A 20,793-nucleotide genomic window follows, 5' to 3' on the forward strand; every position below is an offset into this window, starting at 1 on the left:
CATGCAGTGTTTTAGCAAAAGATTGTATAGTGTAACCCCGAGGGTGTTACAAATCTACCCCCCTAAAACAAAATCTCGACTCGAGATTTCATGTGCCTAGTGTGGGAAAGGAGATAGGAATTACATTTCAACGTAACAACTACCTATCAGAACTAGAGAGAAGGTGGGGGTAATGCTTCAATATGTGGCTCTCTTGTTCCCATGTGGCCTCATCCTCTGAATGGTTTTGCCACTACACCTTGTAGAACTTCATCACATTGTTCCTTGTTACTCTTTCCTTTTCATCTAGGATTTTGACAGGGTGCTCAATATAAGTCAAATCAGGTTGGAGTGGAAGTCCTTCAATTTCTACAGCTTCATCAGGTACCCATAAACATTTCTTCAACTATGAGACATGAAACACATCGTGTACCACCGATAAAATATCGGGAAGCTAGAGATGGTAAGCAACTGGGCCACACTGCTTCAAATTTTTGTAAGGACCCACGTATCGGGGAGCTAGCTTGCCATGGATACCAAACCGATGCACCCCTCTCATGGGAGACACCCTGAGGTGCGTATAATCCCTAACTACAAACTACAAGGGTCTTCTTCACTTGTCCGTATAGGCTTTCTGTTGGCTCTGAGCTGCCTCCAAATGACTCTGAATAATGATGACTTGCTCTCGAGCCTCTTTGATGAAATCAGGACCAAAATATCCACAATCTCCTAGTTCAACCCAGCTAAGTGGCATCCTGCATTTCTTTCCATATAGAGCTTCAAATGGTGCCATGCGAATGCTCTCTTGGTAGCTATTATTGTAAGAAAATTCAGCTAACTTTAGGCATCCATCCCACTTCTCAGGAAAAGAAATGGCACAAGCTCTCAACATATCCTCGAGCACCTGGTTCACCCTTTCAGTTTGACCATTACTCTGTGGATGATATGCTGAGCTTCTGAGGAGGCGAGTACCAAGACAGTGCTATAGTTGCTCCTAGAAACGAGAGACAAAAATTGACCCTCTATCCGAGATGATAGTAAGGGGAACTTCGTGTAGGGTCACAATCCGATCAAAATATATCTCAGCATACTTCTTAGCTGTATATTTAGTGTCCACCAGGATAAAATGAGTAGACTTAGTGAGACGGTCCACAATGACCCAAATATAATCATAGCCCTTGGATGTGTGGGGGCAAACCCACCACAAAGTCCATGGAGATATCTTCCCATTTCCAAACAGGAATGGGCAAGGGCTGCAAATATCCTAGAGTACGCATATGATCTGCTTTGACTCTCCCACAAGTGTCGCACTCTGCGACGTACTGGGTGATATCCTACTTCATGTTGGACCGCCAGTACAAGTGGCGCAAATCATGGTACATCTTGTTGCTGCCAGGATGGATAGATAATTTTGAATGATGAGCTTCATTCAAAATCTTCCTTTTCAGCTCCTCATTTGATGGAACCACCAATCTATCTTTGTATATCACTACTCCTTGCTCATCAATACTAAAGTGAGGACCACACCCTTCGGCAATCAGTTTCTTGATGAGAGGAATTTCTTCGGTGTCTTGCCTTTGCTCCAGAATAATCTGCTCTAGCAATTCAGAGGTCAAGGCAATGTGAGCCAGCACCTCTGCATGGTTGAGAGACAAAGGTGTTTCTTCAACCTAATATGACTTTCGGCTCAACGCATCAGCTACCACATTGGCCTTTCCTGGGTGATAATGTACCTCCAAGTTGTAATCCTTGATCAATTCCAACCATCTCCTTTGCCTCATATTTAGCTCAGACTGAGTGAAGATATATTTGAGACTCTTATGATCTATAAAGATGTGTACTTTGTTGCCCAACAAATAATGCCTCCAAATTTTTAGAGCGTGGACCACAGCAGCCAGCTCTAAATCATGAGTGGGGTAATTCACTTCGTGCTTTTTTAGTTGGCGCGAAGCATAAGCTATCACATGCCCATCCTGCATAAGCACACATCCTAACCCCATCTTTGAGGCATCACAATATACATCAAAAGGTCTGTCAATATCTGGTTGGGCCAACATAGGGGTAGTGGTTAGAAATGTCTTCAAAGCTTGGAAGGCTTCTTCACAGGCTGGGCTCCAGTCAAACTTGGCTTCTTTTTGGAGCAGCTTGGTCATCAGTTGAGCTATCTTGGAGAAATCTAGAATGAAAGGCCAATAGTACCCAGCTAGACCAAGGAACTGATGAATCTGGTGCACAGACTTGGGAGACTTCCAATTCTACACATCTTGCACCTTGCTGGGATCTATAGAAATGCCATCAGGTGTCAACACATGCCCCAAAAATTACACTCGATCTAACCAGAATTCAACCTTGCTGAATTTAGCATACAACTTATGTTCCCTCAATTGAGTCAGTACAATCCAAAGGTGTTGGGCATGCTCTTCATCATTCTTGGAATATATCAGGATATCATCAATGAACACCACAACAAACTTGTCCAGCTCTGGCATAAAGACTGAATTCATCAGGTACATGAAGAATGCAGGAGCGTTAGTGAGACCAAAAGACATTACTAGGTATTCATACAACCCATACCTAGTAGAAAAAGCTATCTTTGGTATATCATGTGGTCTAATCTTGCTCTGATAATAGCCTGAACCGAGGTCAATCTTGGAGAACACCTTGGCACTAGCTAGCTGATCGAACAAAGTATCTATGCGAGGCAAAGGATACTTGTTCTTAATGGTTACCGCATTAAGAGGGTGGTAATCCACACACATCCAAAGAGTGCCATCCTTCTTCTTCACAAAAATGGCTAGATAACCCCATGGTGAAGAGCTAGGACGGATGAAGCCTTTTTCCAACAATTCTTCCAGCCGCTTCTTCATTTTAGCCAATTCCTTTGGAGCCATGCGGTACGGTCGTCGGGAGATAGGAGCAGTACCAGGCTCTAGCTCAATGGAGAAATCCACCTCTCTGTCTGGTGGCAACCTAGGTAGATCTTTAGGAAAACATCTAGGAACTCACATACTAACGAAATAGAGGTAAGATCCGGGGAAGCTTCAGCATGAGCAGCAATAGGTAAGACTAGATCTGAGGGTACAAGAAGAGACATCCTATCCTCAGAAGAAGGAAGCCATAACTCGACAATTCTCTGCTTCAAGTCCAAGACTACCCCATACACCCGTAACCAGTTCATCCCAAGAATTGCATCAATGCCTTGCCCATGCAGCACCATGAACTGGAGACGGTAAGTGTGAGTGGCTAATACCAAGCTTATTGTGTCCGTCCGAGTATTGATGCACATCTGTGCACCCAGGTTATGGATTCTATAGGCATATGGTATAGTCATAAGAGGTATATTATGCTAGTCTACAAATCCCATGCTCAAGAATGAATGTGATGCACCAGAATCAAACAACACATAAGCTGGATGGGAATCAATGGTAAACATACCAGCCATCACCGGTTCCTATTGCAATATCTGCTCAGCATCCATGAAATTCACCAGTCCAGATCGGCTGACTGGCACTCTCTTCTTGATCACTGTCCGCTTGACTAGCCTAGAGTTAGCCGATGGCTGGACAGATTGGGCTAGCTGGTTTTGAGGACACTCTCGGGCATAGTGGCCATCCTTGCCACATTTGAAACAAGCACCTGGCTTGTTTCCTTATCCTAGACGAGGTGGGGCCTGCTATCCTTAGGGCTACTAAGGTGGCACCTATTGAATAGGTGCACGGTACTACGTGGAAGAAGCCTGAGAAGTATGCTGGGGCTGTCGAAATGAATACCCGCCTGATGATTGATAGGGCACCCATCGAACAACATGTACTTTCTAAGTATGGGGTGGCTAGAAGACCCCGTAGCCACCCGCTTCTGCTTCCATTCTACCTAGGAATCCCACTGCAAGCCCTCCATGGTGATGGCAGCATTCATCATTGCCCCAAAGGTCTGATAGTTCCCAGTATACAATTTCTCCTAAAGGTTGCAAGAGAGGCCGCGATAGAAGTGGTACCTCTTCTTCTCATCTGTATCCACATGAGTTCCAGCATACTAAGACAAGTGATTGAACTTATTGATGTAGTCCATCATTGTCATACCCCCTTGCCGAAGGTCTAGAAACTCAGTCAGCTTCCTATTGAGAATATAAGCAGGAATATAAAATTCTCTAAATGCTATGGTGAACTCCTGCCAGGTCACTCAGTGATTTGGCTGCTGCATGGCATTGAAGGTATCCCACCATACACTCATGGGCCCCAACAACTGTTGCGCTACAAAGCGCACCTACTGCTCATCAGTCACGTTGAGCAACAAGAACTTCTGCTCATCAGTCATAGATCTAGAGTTCTTAGAAATTCATTATTACATTGCCAAATGTTAGAGTACAGAATGTTAAATAGTGGAATGTAAATAAACATCTATCGACAAGAAACAAGGATCCATCCGTGCCCACAAGAAGAATCCTTCATACAATGGTACTCCTCAAGCATTACCTACAATAGGGGTAAATAAACCCTGAGTACACAATGTACTCGCAAGATTTATCTGACTAGTGGGAATAATTTCCTGACTCCAAGGAATATGATAAGCTTATTGGTTTGTTGGGTTTCTTTTTGCAGAAAGCAATACTAATAGTGAATCCGTATTTGTGTTATTATTAGTAGCCATGATTAATTGATTATCTAGCCATTCTATGTAAGCACATGTTCTACTTTCAAGCAAGAGTTGAGCAATCAGTTCCATTTCATCACCTTTCATCTTTCAATTCTTACTACGGTACTATAGTTTAGACAAGTTGTACCGGATTTCCCGTCGATTTGTGAATCAATGCCCCCAGCTGGGTACCCCGAAAACACACGCCCTGCTTGTACCCCAGGCACAAGGAGGACCAACCCATCACCCTCCTATCATGGGGTCTAGGTCCCCATCCAAACTTGGACTCCAAGCCCCCGCTCCTAAGTCCTAGACTTAGTGCGGTGCAAGGACCTCCACCATCCCCGCCTCCAATCAGTCTGTCCAAAAAGAGCCGGAACCCACGACCACAGAGCAACAAGTCATCCTTGTGCCCATACCCAAGTATGTGCTCAGGATAATAAGTCTGTGACTTGCCTAGCGTCCAATGCAATGGTCGGTCCTTAACCAACACAGACAGGAAAAAAGTGTAACCAAGCTATGCCCTGTTGGTCGTAGGACACCGCCTCTTACACCCACCAGTACCCAAACCATATCCCTACCCGGTCACTATTTTTCCTTTCCACCACTTTATCAAGAGTGATCATAATTATCACCTATTGCGAGTAACGATAGGTTACTCATGCTACCGAAATCTTGAGCATAGCAGCTACTCGACCTATACTAGTAGGACTCATAGGTAGATATATTTATGCATGTAGTTTCCATAAAATGCCTGTAACATAAATGCACATCATATATATATGTAGTGATCATTAAAAATATGGGTTATGCACCGGGGCTTACCTTGGGTAGGCACTGGGTCAACAAAGTTAGCACCAAAAGGCTCTAGGGCTCCCTCCTGCATGAGGATCTCCTCCTCGTATTTCTCAATGACCTCCTCGTAATCCTGTTCATCCACAGGCACGAGCTATACCAACTCATGATCTATATGCATGAAATGATAATGCAACACTTAGTAATACGGCAACAACAACTATTTACATAAAAATACAGCTATCAAGCTACTAAGCGAGTTCTACCAACTAAGGTGCTAAGGTACCTACTGTTACCACTAACAAGTATGAAGCATGACATATATTATCTTAGCAGCTAAAGGTATTCTTACTCTGAATACCGATCTACTCTATATATCATAAAACAAGGGTACTGGCTATTCTATTTATCAACCTACTCTAGGGCTACAAAATTTACAATGAGTACCTAATAATCTAATGATCCTACTGTAAAAAATTTCATGGCTAAAGCTATCATCAATTTGCCACAAAAATTCCTACAAATATTAATCTACATAATACTAAGCTCTCTAATTTGAAATTATGAACCTATCATTATCATAGCTAACTGTAAGCTAACAACACTAACAGATAGATGGCATTTTGTGAACCTAACAAATTTTGTTTCACTATTTTTGGACATCTATAAGATTTACTACAAATTATCAAAGTTCAACTCAAAACTAAATTGAATAAGCATTTGTTAATTCACAGGAAAAGAAAGAAACTAAACTTCACCGCACGGCCCACTACTCACGGCTTGGCCCACTCTCGTAGCGCGCAAATGTGAGCCACCAGCGCGGCCCATGAGCCCAGCGCGTGGACGCGGCCCATGCAACGTGGCCCATGGCGGAACCCACGCGTGAGCTGGCGCTTTTGCTAAAGAGCCCCCGTTCTCTTTCCTATTCGTGAAGCTCACTCGAATACTATTTAATTGAGTCACAACCTTTGCATCTAGCACCCTGTTCCTACCCGAATTCTCATTTTTCAAGCTCCCTGGCTGGAACTAAATAAGGCCGCGGCATCGCCGACCAATACCGGCAAGCACGGACCTCCTCGGCCTCAACCATCACCTCCCTAGCACTCTACGAGCAAAGCACAATCGATCGAGGTATCAAACATTAAAAACGGTGCAGCGTGTAGATGTGGCCATGCGCCGTGGTGGAGTTGGGCCGCGACAACACCGGCGCCGGTGAATTTACCTAGCCCAACGCCTCTACCGCTACTCTTTAACCATCTACAGACTACGGGCAACAATATAGAAGTCCTATTTGAATCGCTACTACACTCAAGCGCGTCGGCCACGGGAACGACCTCCAACATAGTTCATCGGTGGCAGCGAACATGTCCTGGGCGACCTAGACCCCAAACGGTTCAACCACCTACCCTAGGAGCAAGAGGGCCTCACCAGAGATGTGTAGGGCAGACTGAACAAAGTCATGGGGCTCGGCAAGGTGGTTGGCCACGAGCGTAGGGTGACTCTGGTTCACGCTGACTGCGGTGAAGGCATTCCTAGTGACCAGCTACTCCGTCGGCAAAACCACTACACGGGCGAGTCAACCAAATCAAGGAGACACAATTGCACTGCTCAATTGAGACAAAGAATCAAGGAGCGACGCCCTGGCCGAGCACCCGCCTCGACGGCCATGGCGGACCACCATGAGGAGAATGCCCCGTGTTACCTCACTGTAGGATGGAAGCTCGCCGGGATGACTCCAATTGCTGGCTAACTAATAGAGCAAGTTGGGGGCTCGGTTAATTGGAAAGAGGTGGACTATGCCAAGCTAATTCGATGGACGACGGCGCTCGGACCTAAGGGGGACGACGGCAGGGGAAAACTCCAATTGAAGCCCTGACACCATACGACTGCGACAGTAGCAAGCTTGGCATGAAGCTAGACTCCAACTCGACCTCCAGACATGCGCAATTATGAAGATGGGGCTAGCACTGTGGGTTTGCCTTGGCGTGGCTTGGTCGACCGACGCGATGCCATTGAAGGTGATGTGACGGAGGGCTTGGCATGGTGCAATTTCTAATTGGGGCAGGATGGCGGTGTGATGGTGAAGGCTCCACGCGCGCGTACAAGTCCGGCATGGCAATGTGCGACCGCAGTGCCATGACCCGTAGGATGACGATGGCTCGATACTACGCGCCATAGAGGCTGACGCCGGTCAGGGGAGGCAGTAGCGTGGCGACGCACGAATGCGGACGTCATGGCAAAGGTAGGCAGGTAGGCCTATGTGCGTGCAGCCATGAAAGGGTCAATGACAGCAGTGACCACGCGGTAGCGATGGTCGGAGCGCAGCGTGACTGGGGGCGTAGCTTGACGCGGCAGCGAGCAGCATGGCTCAGGCGGACGTGATGGTGGGCAGAGCAGCCAGGCTCGCTGGCGCGATGCACGTGCATGCGTGAGCGTGTGCCAGGGCGCAGCAATAGCAGTGTGCATGTGCACGCCAAGGGCAGGCCAGTGTCGCATGCCAAGCCGAACTGAAGCCTAGTGACCGCGGCCAGATGCTGCAATCGTTCGGGAACGTGTCTTGCATGCTTTTTAAAGCTGCTAAAAATCCAACTCGATGATCTAGTAGCTAAACTAACTATTTAACGCTCGAGATGGGATGTCAAGCTACTAAAATAAGCCCTCAAACCATGCTACTACTTAAACCAATTCTCCTATAAAAATTCCCAAACTTTGCTTCGTCGACCCGTTTTCTGACTTAAGAAAATGACTAAGTTTTTGTTCGGATTCGCGTCAACTTCAATTTCCAAGCTATTAAGTATGCTATCTAGCGAATCCCGTTCTCGACCGCAAGTATTTCATCGTCACCTACGAAGTTTGCACTATGAACTTTATTAAAGTGTCGGGTATGCGTTCTATAGCATTTTCGTTCAATAAAAATTCATTTAGAACTCTAATCGATATAACGCGACCTAAAATATAACATTCGTTTCACGTTTTTGATAAATGTTTCAAGTCACAGGAATTTATTTACACACTATATTTCATACATTTACACATAAGTATGATGCTCATGCAGTATTTTAGCAAAAGATTGTATAGTGTAACACCGAGGGTCTTACAGGCCTTGTCTAGGGGCTAGTCCATTGGGTTGGTCGAGGTGTCCTGAGCGAGAGGTTAGGACGTGGGTTACTGGCTCATCGCGATGTGGGGAGCGATCAGAAGATGCTTGGGAAATGGGTCACTAGGATGAGGACATGCATTGCTACGTCGTGGGACACATATATGTGTCCTCACGCACATCCTTTGTGGCTGACTCATGTATGGCCACTGGTGCGAGGCAGAGCGGGTCGCTTGGGGATATAGGCGACTCCTAGAAGGAGTGCTTGAGCACACTATTTTGTGGTTTGCTTCGTGAGTTGGTCACAGTTTTCTAAAGCTAGGGGTGAGCCTACATGTGTATGTGAACGTGTTTGGGTAGAGCGGCTAGAGCCAGAGATAACTCTACTGACCGATGTGTCAGAAGTCATCGACGACTTGGTTGCTGGACCTCGAGGCGCGCTGAGCCCCTAAGCGTTTGCTTGCGCTGGAGCGGTCATGGTCCCTATGTCGCAAACTGATGAGGTCGCTTCTCCACCACTTTGAGCGGTCGTAGCTAGCAAGGATTGACCCTTCGGGCAGCCTTGAGCCATTCCTTGCCAGCTCGATATCCTCGATGGGCCGTGAGCCCCCAAGGAGGGCCTCTTCATATCTGACTTGGTGAAGTTTCTGGTTGAGGGAGCTCATATGTTCCGTTGCTCGAACTCTCTTGGTGCGATGACATCGTTGTAATCGCATCCCCGCCTCTATTCGTGGTTTCTCCTCTCGATGGAGAGCCATCGTGACCTGTCATTGCAGGAGCTAGCTTTGAGTGCAACGTTGTTCGATCCGCTTGGCGCAGCATGTTGTGCGTTTGGAGAGCCCACTTCCTCGGATGCAAGCGCATTCGAGCAACGACTGATAGTTTGTGGGGTGTGTCATGCAACTTGCCTGTTACATGAGGTCGGACCTAGGTTTCTGGTTTGGCCCTACGTGGCATGGCGCCAGTTGGCCACCTAAACACCCGTGATGCCGATGTGCGGCGGTGGTTGATTCTGCTACTTGTGCGTGCCCCAGCTCGTTGTGTCCTGCCGATAGCAGAGGCATTGTCTAGGGCATGGTTCGACCGTCGTGTCCAATTTCCTCATGTGGCGAGTCTAGACTGGGCAGTGGCTGATGATGGGCGTTGACCCATTGGTTTGAGCGATCTCGCGATTCCCTAGAGGGTTGTGGCCTCCGTGGGCTATTCCATGAGCGAGGTCGCCATGAGCCACGGTCGTCTAGATCCCTGGGTGGAAGTCTCGACTGTGGCTAGCGATGAGAGAGGGCCCCGGGGCCCCTACGTAGGTATACTCTGGCATGTAGCCCCCATAGGCAGTTCTAAGAGTGCGTCCGCCATAGGCCACGGGACCCGGATTCCCTAGGTGGGGGTCTAGGCCATGGCCAAAGGTGGATGTGGGCACCGGCCCTTTGGTGTGGTTAACCACGTGGTTCCCTAGAAGGATGTGGCCGGTTGTGGCCATTCCTCGGGCGAGATCGTCGTGAGCCGTGGTCCTTTGGTTCTCGGACGGGAAACATAGCCACGGCTTGCGACAAGTGAGGGTACTAGCCCCTCTGGCTAGGTGTTCTTCAGGATGCAACCCTTGAGGGTAGTTCTAGGAGTGTGTCCACCGTGAGCCACGGGATCTAGATTTCCAAGGTGAAAGTATGAACTGCAGCTGAAGGCAGACGTGAGCGCTGGCCCTTTGGTGCCGATGAACCCGTAGTTTTCACGGTGAATGTGACCGCCATGGGCCATTCCACCAACGAGCCCACTGGCAGTGCGAGGAGCCATCGCTTCCTTCCTCAATCAAACGAGAGTGCGCGACTGTCCCCTACCTAGCACGCCAACTGTTGGTGTTTCGTAAACCGGACTTGTAAATTTATACGATTACCACGCTGCTCTAGGAAGACGATGGTAGCATCCAATAGACACGAGGATTTATACTAGTTTAGGCTGGAGCCCTACGTCTAGTCTCAAAGAAGATCAAGTTCATGTTCCTCAACTGAATGCTCTGAAGTTCTTACAATGGGGGGTGCAAGAATGGTGAAAGAGGTGGTAGAACCTATACTAGATGAGGGGCAGCCCAAAGAGAAGCTCTAGGAGCCCTACTACTATGGATGGAATGGTAGAGGATGAAGAATGTGTAGATGTCACGAGATGGGAGCCCTGGCCGCCCTTATATAGAGTTCGGGGCTAGGGCTTGTTATGAAGAGAAAGTTCCCCCGACCGAAGGATCGAGAGCTTGAGGGAGGTCCTAGCTAACTTGGCTTGCAAGCTACGCCATCTTCTAGTGTCTGTCTGGGTGTGGCAATCATCATGGTCTTGTGGCCATGTTGCCGCAGAGCGAGACATGGTGCTACTGTGCCAACCATGGCGGGCATTGTAGGCACATTGGTGGTTCATCAGCTGTCATGTGCAACGCGGCATCCGTCATGGTCTTCGTCGTCATCTCTAAGTTTCCCGAGCATCGTACCCGTAGTAGGTGGCCGCCCTAGGTCATTGTTCATCTGGTCGCTCCGTGGGGCTAAGGGCCACGACCCCGATCGTTGGGGTCGAGGCACTCCGCTAACCAGGAAGGTCTCTAAGTTGAGACCCCTGTCATAGATCCCATCATGTAGTGGGTAGGATCGTATACCCACCTGGTTGGGCCATACTCGGTCGGTGGTCATTGTACCCATCGTTACCGCCTCAAGGCGGTGTTGTCTTGTCCGTGCAGTGTGGCATAGGGTTGGCGTCTGACCGAGCTAAGATGACTATTGTCACCTTGGTCCTTACGAGGTCAACGCGGCGTGCTTGCCCCTATTAGGGTAGGCTTGCTTGGTAAGGCACGACCTCTTTCTATCTCTTTCGATGGCCATGGCGGAGAGAGGTCGTACGCCTTGCAAGTGTGGTGAGATCGAGGCAGGTGGATGGGGGCACGGATAACCCCGACCTCAGCGCCTGGCCTGACCTGTTTGGCTTTTGCTGGGCCTCGGTCATTTGGGCCTTTGTCTGTTGTTGCGTTGTGAGTTATGCGGCCTGTAACAACCCAAAAATCCACACACCAAAAATCACAACTACAAATTTTTTTGTGTTAGCACTATGTGATGTTGAGTGACACATGTAGAAGCCAAACCCTAGATCTAGATTGGATGTGACCCAACTAGGTTAAAATCATAAGCATAGTTTGGTTTTATGCCACATGTGTAATTAAATTCCTAAATAAATAAATCATGCATGCATCCTTAGACCCACTTGTGATTTGGATTCTTTTGCCTTATGTGATGTTTAACTAACTTACTTAATATTTCTGATAAACCCTAACCAAATTGGCAACAAATAAAAGAGAAAGGAAAGAAGAGGGAGGCAGCAGCTCAACCCAGCCTGCCTTGACCGGCCTGGCTAACTAGTCGCCTACCCTCCCACTCGCTCACGCGGCCCATGAAGCCGGCCCAGCATCGCCGCCCACACGCGCACAGCCATTGACAAGCCGGGCCCGCTTGTCAGCTATCATGCGCCACACACAGCCACATCGCGCCAAGTGCCTGACGACCCGACCCCGCTTGTCAACACAGTAGCGTCTTCTTCCCCTTGCCCATGCATTCTCCCCACGCGACCAAAGGCCGACCAGCGTGGCAGGCATGGGCCCAGGGTCACGCAAATTGCATGACCTTGTTTCCCCTTGCACCGCGCTTACGCTACCGTACGAGAGCCATCGGATGCACCGCACGTATCACCACCGCCCGATCACCATCCGCCATTGGAGCCCTTGGAGTTCGGCTATAAAAGCCAACGTCCATGAGCCCTAACCCTCAGCCCGTTCGCTGTTGCCGCTGGTGGCATAGCACCACACAGCGTCAAGCTGAGAGAGAGGGAGGAGGGAGAAGCAAGGTGGAGAAGGAAGCCGCTGCGGGGAGGACCTCGCTGGAGCCAGGAGCGCTACCCCGATCAGCTACAGCGATGTAAGCTGCTCGGCATGGCACTGCATCACCGCATCATGGCCTCGCCTCGCCACCGCACCGCCATCCTACCGCCACGAACCCTATGGTGAGCCATCTTGCTGAGACCACCTCCCTAGCCAAATGGAATGTGCACCGCCATGATCAAAACCTTGCTAAAGCTTGAAGCTCTGGCTTAGCCCAACTAGTTAGCTAGGGAGACCACCATGGCCACGCTTGCTGAGACCCAGGACGCGCCGTGCGCGCTGCCATCAGCCAAAAGGAGGACCCTAGCCATGACATTGTACATCGGAGAAGGAGCGCACCTGCACGGACACACTCACCATGGCCGAGAGCACAACCATGGTGAGACCATCGCGTCTTCTACGTTGTGGTAAAGGCAACATTGACACCTGACTGTTTCCGCCATGACAAGAGACACACCGCGCTCACCTTAGTCGAGGAAGAAGCCCACCGGAGCCCTATGTTGCCGCACCGCACCTCGTCGGAGCGCCACCGCCTCTGTTTTGCCCCCACCACCATGGCTGGAGCCACTGGGAGTACCAGGAGCTCCTTCAACATGCCCACCATGGCCGTAGAAGCACCATAGAGCTCACACGCTCCTCCAACTAGGCTCTCGCTACCACTGCAGCCCTATCCATGCACGTCGACAAACCCACGCCGCTGTTCACTGCGGCCAGAGCTCTAGGAAGCCCTAGCCGTCGCCCCAACCCCACTGTCGTAGTCGCCATGGCATGGGGAAGCTATTGCCTACCCTAATCGGACGCTAGCGCCGCCGTGGGAGATCGCCGGTGACCTCACCATCGGTGGGAGCCCCGTCGGGGAAGAGAAGGGGATTTTCCCCTCGTCGACCACGTCCCGAGCAGCTCCGTCGAGCTCCGACCATGACCACATCGACCACATCCCGAGCAGCTCGGCCGAGCTCCGACCACGACCACGTCGACCATGTCCCGAGTAGCTCCACCAAGCTCTGACCACGACCATGTCGTGCACATGAACCGGACCCTGGGAAGGAGTAAGTGGACCAAGTCCTTCATAGACCGGCTCTATAGTCTATGGACCAACGTAGGCGGGTTCACCATGAATCGCGCCTCACCTATGCCCGTGTATCACAGCCCGTTAGTGGCCTAGTAAGACGACGTGGCCGCACCAGCGCGCGCCACGTGGTGGGCCAAAGCCCAGCCCGTATGTAGGCCCGACCGGCCCAGTTTGACCCGGCCTATATTGGCCATTGACCGGTCACCATTGACCGTTGACCAGGGCCACATGTCAGTGACTGTGATCCGATGACCTTTGACTTGACATTGACTTAGACCGGACCCACATGTCAGTGACCCAAGAGCCCCTGGTCAAACCTATCAGTAGCTGATGACGTAGATGACATCATGATGACATCAGCAGGGACCCACCTGTCAGTACCAGAACCGAGACAATGATGTCATGCTGACGTCATACTGATGTCAGCATACCACGCGGACCAACAAGAGCATGACATGTGTCAGCACGATATTAATTCAGCCTTTTCCCATTTTCAGAAATGATTGAAACTTCAAAAATTCATAACTAATTCATACGAACTCGGAAAAATACAAGACCAGGACCAAAATTCATATGAAATCAACCTCTACGCAATGAACCCATGTTTGAGTGCATTTGGCTCTTTTTGAATTCTCATTGCTTTTTGTACTATTCTATAGACGTCGCTAATGCGACTATAATGCGATCATTTGCAGACTCAGAGGAGAACCAGACAGATGAGGACCGAGAGTACCGTGAGGAGTACGGAGACGACTTCACTGAAGGTGCCACATCCCACCCAACTTCATAGCACCTATTACGCATGGCTAATATAGAACTGTTATTGCTTTATTTTATTGTTATATTCACACTATGATAGGACTTGCATGGTAGTATGCTTACTTGATGGCCTCTACCTTGATGCAACCTTACCCCTACTTACCCTGCTATTAGGCTAGACACACGCTTGTTGCTATATTTCATTGCTTATTACTTCTACTATGCTTGTACTACATTGATGCGTGGTGGAAACTGGTGTTATCTGAACTATGGGGAGAGTGCTGCGTGTGTGACTTGGGTGCGTGGAGGGTGAGGGTTGTGTCAACCAAGTTGGAGTATACGATGAGCCTAGGGCAAGTCTTGCCATGGGGTGCTACCTGGGCACCCCTGGAATGGATACTTGTTGTGGGTAAATGGTATATGAGGTGGTCCTGGGTGTGAACCTATGATGGGAGGAGCCCGGGGTGGAGGTGCTGTGGTGACACGGTAAATGGAAACCCTGATGAAGACATTCTGGCTTGGTCATCCCTAAGGACTTACTAGTACTCAGATTCACCGAGAAGCCTTACGTACCACTCGCCCTATATGGTGCAGGACGGCTGAACTTCTTGGTAGGATATTGCCACTACTGCTAGGTCCATAGCGGACAGTGCAAGGAGGTACGGGGCGTGGAGGATTTCCCCCACACCCTTCCGAGACTTCATGGAGGCCTTGTGGACCTGGCTCATGACTCACAGTTTCAGCCACCCTAAACTAGACTTGGGGTGTACCAGGGCTGAATGGTAGAGTGGCATTATCCTAGGCTAGCAAGCGGCTGAAATCAGCCTAGTTGACGACGGTCAGCGAGGAAGGCAGATCTTGTGGTTATGTAAAACCTCTACAGAGTGTATGGTTGATCGATCGATACATATGTTGACTTGTCGGCTATGGACCTTTCCTAGGTTTCGCTTAAACTAGATAGCGAGATGAGTCATTCTCTTCTTCCCCAGGATCAAAACCTGGCTCTGGACGGAAATGGGTGGAATGAGTGTGGGAATGGTGTTAAAACTTGACCAACTATTATCAAACTCTTGATATGCTAATACATAGGAAACCCCCGCTTTATAGGTTCCTTTTGATTATATCCAACTTGCATCCAATTTCCACAAAGCAATGCTCATAGGGTGGGAGTGGCCAGTACAAATCATACTGATAAATTTTGGCACACAGGTTCTGCTAAGGATTATAGCTCTGAGGAGTTTGATGGTTGAGGGGTTTGTTCCTACGCTCGAGTTTGGCGATCTTATCTTCAAGCTTTCTGAATGAATGCTACTTTTGATTCCGCCAATGCGGCGATGTAATAATTTATGTAATTCTGCACTCTGATATTATCATTGTATGGATGTGATATTCGACTAGAATTTGGGTAATATGATCTACAACGGTCATAATACACTTCGACTCTATGGATTTCCCTTCGCGGAAATCAGGTCGTTTTAGTTAGTATCAGAGCCATACTTGACCCTAGGACAAAACCCTCAGAAATGGACGATAGAATAGGACGTGAACAACCCTTCTTTTGGTTATATACCGACCCTGCATTCACTTTTATGCAAGGCTTATTTATTTATTGACCTGCTAACAACTGTTTCCTTAAAACTTACAGATGGCAACGAACGTCGAATGGCCGCCTCTAGGACCGCTACCTCTTGGCCACGCCAAGCTTACCTTCGACCTACGTGAGCTTGGGGGTTTTGCACAGACCCTCTGCCGAGTTCTCGTCACGTTAGGAGTCCCTGATGAGCTTGTCAAGATCACCTGCACCAGGAAGTCAGCTCAGGAAGGAGGAATCGAAGGACCGGTTGTCACCTCAGTCGAGTTCCCAGCAAGCACTACCTTACCTTCTGTCCTAGCTTTCACCGAGTTGACTATAGAGGACACAGTTGAGGAGGGACTGTGAGATGTCTCACACAAGGCACTTCGTAGAGTGATGAGGGACCACTACAAGCACCTGAGGATGACAGAGTTCTGTCTACTTCCCCAGGCCCTCGACCTCAGCCTTACCCCTAGTGAGCAGAGTTTCGCAGCCGGCAGAGTTATCTTTGCCGAGCAGGACAGATGCCTTCGCGTCTCGGCTATCCACCTACTAGAGCAGGATAGGTACGTGACCCAGCTAGAGCAGAGGAGACGTTAGGACTAGGCCCTTCTGTGAGAGTACTAGGAGCGAGACTTGTAGGGAGCACAGGAGCAAGCTAGTCCGCTTGAGATAGTTGCCAAGTTATAGGACGAGCTCAACCATCATGAAGAAGTCCACAGAGCCAAGGTCGCTGACTTACAGGACAAAGCCGCCGACCTAGGCAATAGGAACTGCTACCTCGATAGCAAGGTCTTGGAGTTGCAGAGAGAGTTGGATGACAAGAAGGCTAAGTTCCACCACAGAGGAGACAGAGAGAGGTCCAAGGGGATTGATATGCTGAAAATCCAATCTCAAAACAAGACCATGACTTAAGAGCTAGAGGAGTTTAGGAAGAAGTTCGTTCGCAACCAGGGTCACCTGATTGAGGCACTCAGGCAGAACAAGTACCTATAGGACAAGTGTGAGAGGACATGGTAGGCTTGGCAGAAGTCTGACAAGAAGCGCCTTAGAGAGATGAAGGGTATGTGGGATCAGCTACCCAAGGAGATTCACAGCAAGATGAAGCCTAGGATAGAGGAGTTTGAGTTAGCCTCAACTCGCCTCAACCTAGACGCCTGCCCTACCCTACCTAGAGCCAAGCTTACGGAGGAGCTCACCGAGGCCTTGAAGTATGTGTCCCGACTTCACAAGTCTGATGAGGAGATTGAGATCGAGAACAGTCGTATCCTAGCTGCGGTGTATGAGTTAGAGTAGATGACCCTGCGTGGTCATGAGTCATGTCAGTGGCTTCCATAAGTTGTACCCCATGATGTACCCCTTATGAGATGTAATATGAGACACTATGCGTAGTATAATTCTCGTGAGTCTCCAAGTGTAGCTACTGGAGATGATGCTATGTAATAAAACCCATGTAATGAGTGTTTTGGATCTTATTGCATCTTATGGCTCTTATTGCTTCTTTGTAATGAGTGTTGGATAGTATAAATGTTTTTCTTTAAATCGTCAAAATCATGTAATCATACTGAATTATAAGCACTTATGGCACAAACACTAAAATTCCTATGATCCGTGTTGCAGATGCCGAACCACTGATCTGCTCACCTAATGAACCATGGACGTACGCCCACCCCCGAACCAGTCGAACCAAACGGGGGGAGTGGTGGCAACAACCGTGGCCATGACCGTGGCCGTGGACGGGGAGGGATACCCTTCAACCTAGAGAATACCCCGCCGCCTGAGGAGAACATTCCGCCACCACCACCACCGAACCTAGTAGAGGTGATGGCACAACAGACCCAACTTCTTGCAGCTCTTGTTAATGGAGCAAACCGTCGCCAGGGAGGTCAGCAGAATGACTTCCAAAGGAAGCTGGAAGGATTTCTGAAGCTAAGGCCACCTACCTATGATGGCACCGACCCTGACCCACTTGTGGCCAATGACTGGTGCAAGGAGATGGAGAAGAAGCTTGACCTCACCACTTTCACCGACGATGAGTGTGTTGGAGCTGCCACACACCAGCTCATAGGTGCAGCACGTGCCTAGTGGGATAGTTTCAGTGATTCCCATGAGGACCCTGCCAACATCTTGTGGGATGAGTTCGCCAAAGCATTCACTGAGTATCACATTCCCAAGGGTATCATGGAGGCCAAAGCCAAGGAGTTCCGCAACATCAAGATGGGAAAGGACAGGGTGACTGAGTACACTACTCGTTTCACCAACCTTCTATGCTATGCACCTTCCTATGTTGTGAAATCTAAGAAGGAGAAGCTGTACTATTACCGCAAGGGACTTAACCCGCACATCAAGCTGAAGTTTGGCGGTATTGAGAGTAGCACGCTGCGCGCGCTGGTGGATCACTGCATTTAGATCGAGAAGGACCGTGCTGAAGCTAGAGAGGAGTATAGGGAGAGGAAGCATAAGCCTAAGGAGTCCTTCCATGGTCGTGATCGCAAGAGGTTCCGTAGAGATGCACCACCCAGGGAACACTCTCGCCACAATAGGGATGACAACCCTAGATCGAGTAGGGGTAGTGGAGGCTACACCACCAAATACTCCCGCCTTGCTCAGGATCGATACACCCAGGATCATTATGCTCAGGACCACAACACTTAGGACTGTTTCAACCATCCCCGCTCTGTGAATGAACGCCCAGCACAGAACCGCTCTACACCAGGCACTGGAAACTAGAAGGCACCCGCACCAACCCCTACAGGCGGTGTGCCTTTCACCTGCTTTGCTTGTGGCCAACCAGGTCACAAAGCCACTGAATGCCCTCAGAACTCAACCACTCAGAAGTCTCAGTTCAAGGGATCTACTACTCGTGGATGTCTCAACCATCTGGATGCCGAGGAAGCACAGGCTACCCCTGACGTTGTGTACGGTATGTTTTTAGTTAATGGCAATACTGCAGCAGTTCTATTTGATTTCGGAGCAACTTGTTCTTACATATCATCCAAGTTTGCACGAGAGCATGACCTGCCTATAATCCCACATGGAAAGCCTATCATCACCAGCTCACCTTTAGGAGACCTAAAGTGCACCCACATCTGTAAGGGAGTGAGTCTTACCATTGAAGGTCTTGTCTTTGAAGCTGACCTAACCCTGTTACCTTCCACGAGCCTAGACATCATCTTAGGTATGGATTGGGTAACCATTCACCGAGGTATCATATCATGTTCACCTAGATACGTCCAAGTGACCCACCCATCAGGCCAAGTTATTAGGTGTGAACCTCAGTCCGGAAAGTCCACTTTTATCCTATGTGCCCTTAAAGCGAGTTTAGAATCACAGAAGGAGAAGAAGACAGTCCATGATGTGCCTGTGGTCAGAGACTACATCGATGTATTTCCTAAAGAATTACTAGGCATGCCACCAGACCGTGATGTAGAGTTCATTATTGATCTTTTGCCAGGAACAGGACCCATTGCCAAGAGACCCTATCGCATGTCAGTTGACGAACTGGCTGAGCTCAAGAGACAGCTTGATGAGCTCATCTCGAAGGGATATATCAGACCCAGTGCTTCACCCTGGGGATCCCCTGTTCTGTTTGTCAAGAAGAAGGATGGCTCGATGAGAATGTGTATTGATTACCGGAACTTGAATGCAGTCACCATCAAGAACAAGTACCCCCTGCCAAGGATCGATGATTTGCTTGATCAGCTTCGAGGTGCCAAGTATTTCTCCAAGATTGATCTCAGATTTGGCTATCATCAGATGAAGATTCAAGAGAGTGACATCCCAAAAACAGCTTTTGTGACTAGGTATGGGCAGTTTGAGTTCACTGTGGTGTCCTTTGGACTCACGAATGCTCCCACATACTTCATGAACATGATGAATAAGGTTTTCATGGATGAACTGGATAAGTTCGTGGTAGTATTCATTGATGACATCCTTGTTTATTCACCCACCATAGAAGAACATGAACATCATCTGAGGACTATGCTTGAGAAACTAGCCCAACATCAGCTCTACGCAAAGTTTAGCAAATGCGAGTTTTGGCTACAGAAAGTTGCCTTCCTAGGCCATGTACTATCAGCTGAAGGTGTTGTAGTTGACCCAGCTAAGATTGAAGCTGTGAAAGAATGGGATCAACCCCGTAATGTGACCGAAGTCAGAAGTTTCTTAGGATTGGCTGGATATTACCGCTAGTTCATCGAGAACTTTTCCAAGATAGCCCGTCCAATGACCAACCTTCTTAAGAAGACTAAGGAGTTTGAATGGACGCCCGAGTGCGAGCAAAGCTTCCAAGAGTTGAAATTGAAGCTTACCACCACTCGTGTGTTAGCATTGCCTGATATCAGCAAAGATTTCATGGTCTATTGTGATGCATCCCATCAAGGACTTGGCTATGTATTGATGCAAGGTGGAAGAGTGATAGCTTATGCTTCTCGATAGTTGAAAGAACACAAGAACCGTTACCCTACTCATGATCTTGAGTTAGCAGCAGTTGTGCATGCTTTGAAGATCTGGAGGCACTACTTGATAGGCAACAAGTGTGATATCTACACCGATCACAAGAGCTTGAAGTACTTTTTCACTCAAGAAGATCTGAATATGAGGCAACGCCGATGTCTAGAATTGATTAAGGACTATGACCTAGAAATTCACTATCATCCGGGAAAAGCTAATGTAGTCGTAGATGCTCTTAGTCGCAAGAGTTACTGTCACACTCTGATCACAGAATCTGTACCACCTGAGCTCAAGGAAGAGATTGAAGAATTCCAACTTGAGATACTACCGCATGGCTTGTTGTATGAGCTCCGCATACAGTATGATCTCACAGATGGCATTTGTCAAGCTTAGAAAAATTGTGAAGAGATCGAATATCTTCGTGGTCTGATGAAACTAGGCTACAAGACCAACCACCATGAAGATGAACAAGGAACCATCTGGTTCAAGGACAGAATCTGTGTCCCTTCCGATCTAGCACTACGAGAGGA

The sequence above is a fragment of the Miscanthus floridulus genome, chromosome 16 (assembly GCF_019320115.1).
Source record: "Miscanthus floridulus cultivar M001 chromosome 16, ASM1932011v1, whole genome shotgun sequence".
Lineage (NCBI taxonomy): Eukaryota > Viridiplantae > Streptophyta > Magnoliopsida > Poales > Poaceae > Miscanthus > Miscanthus floridulus.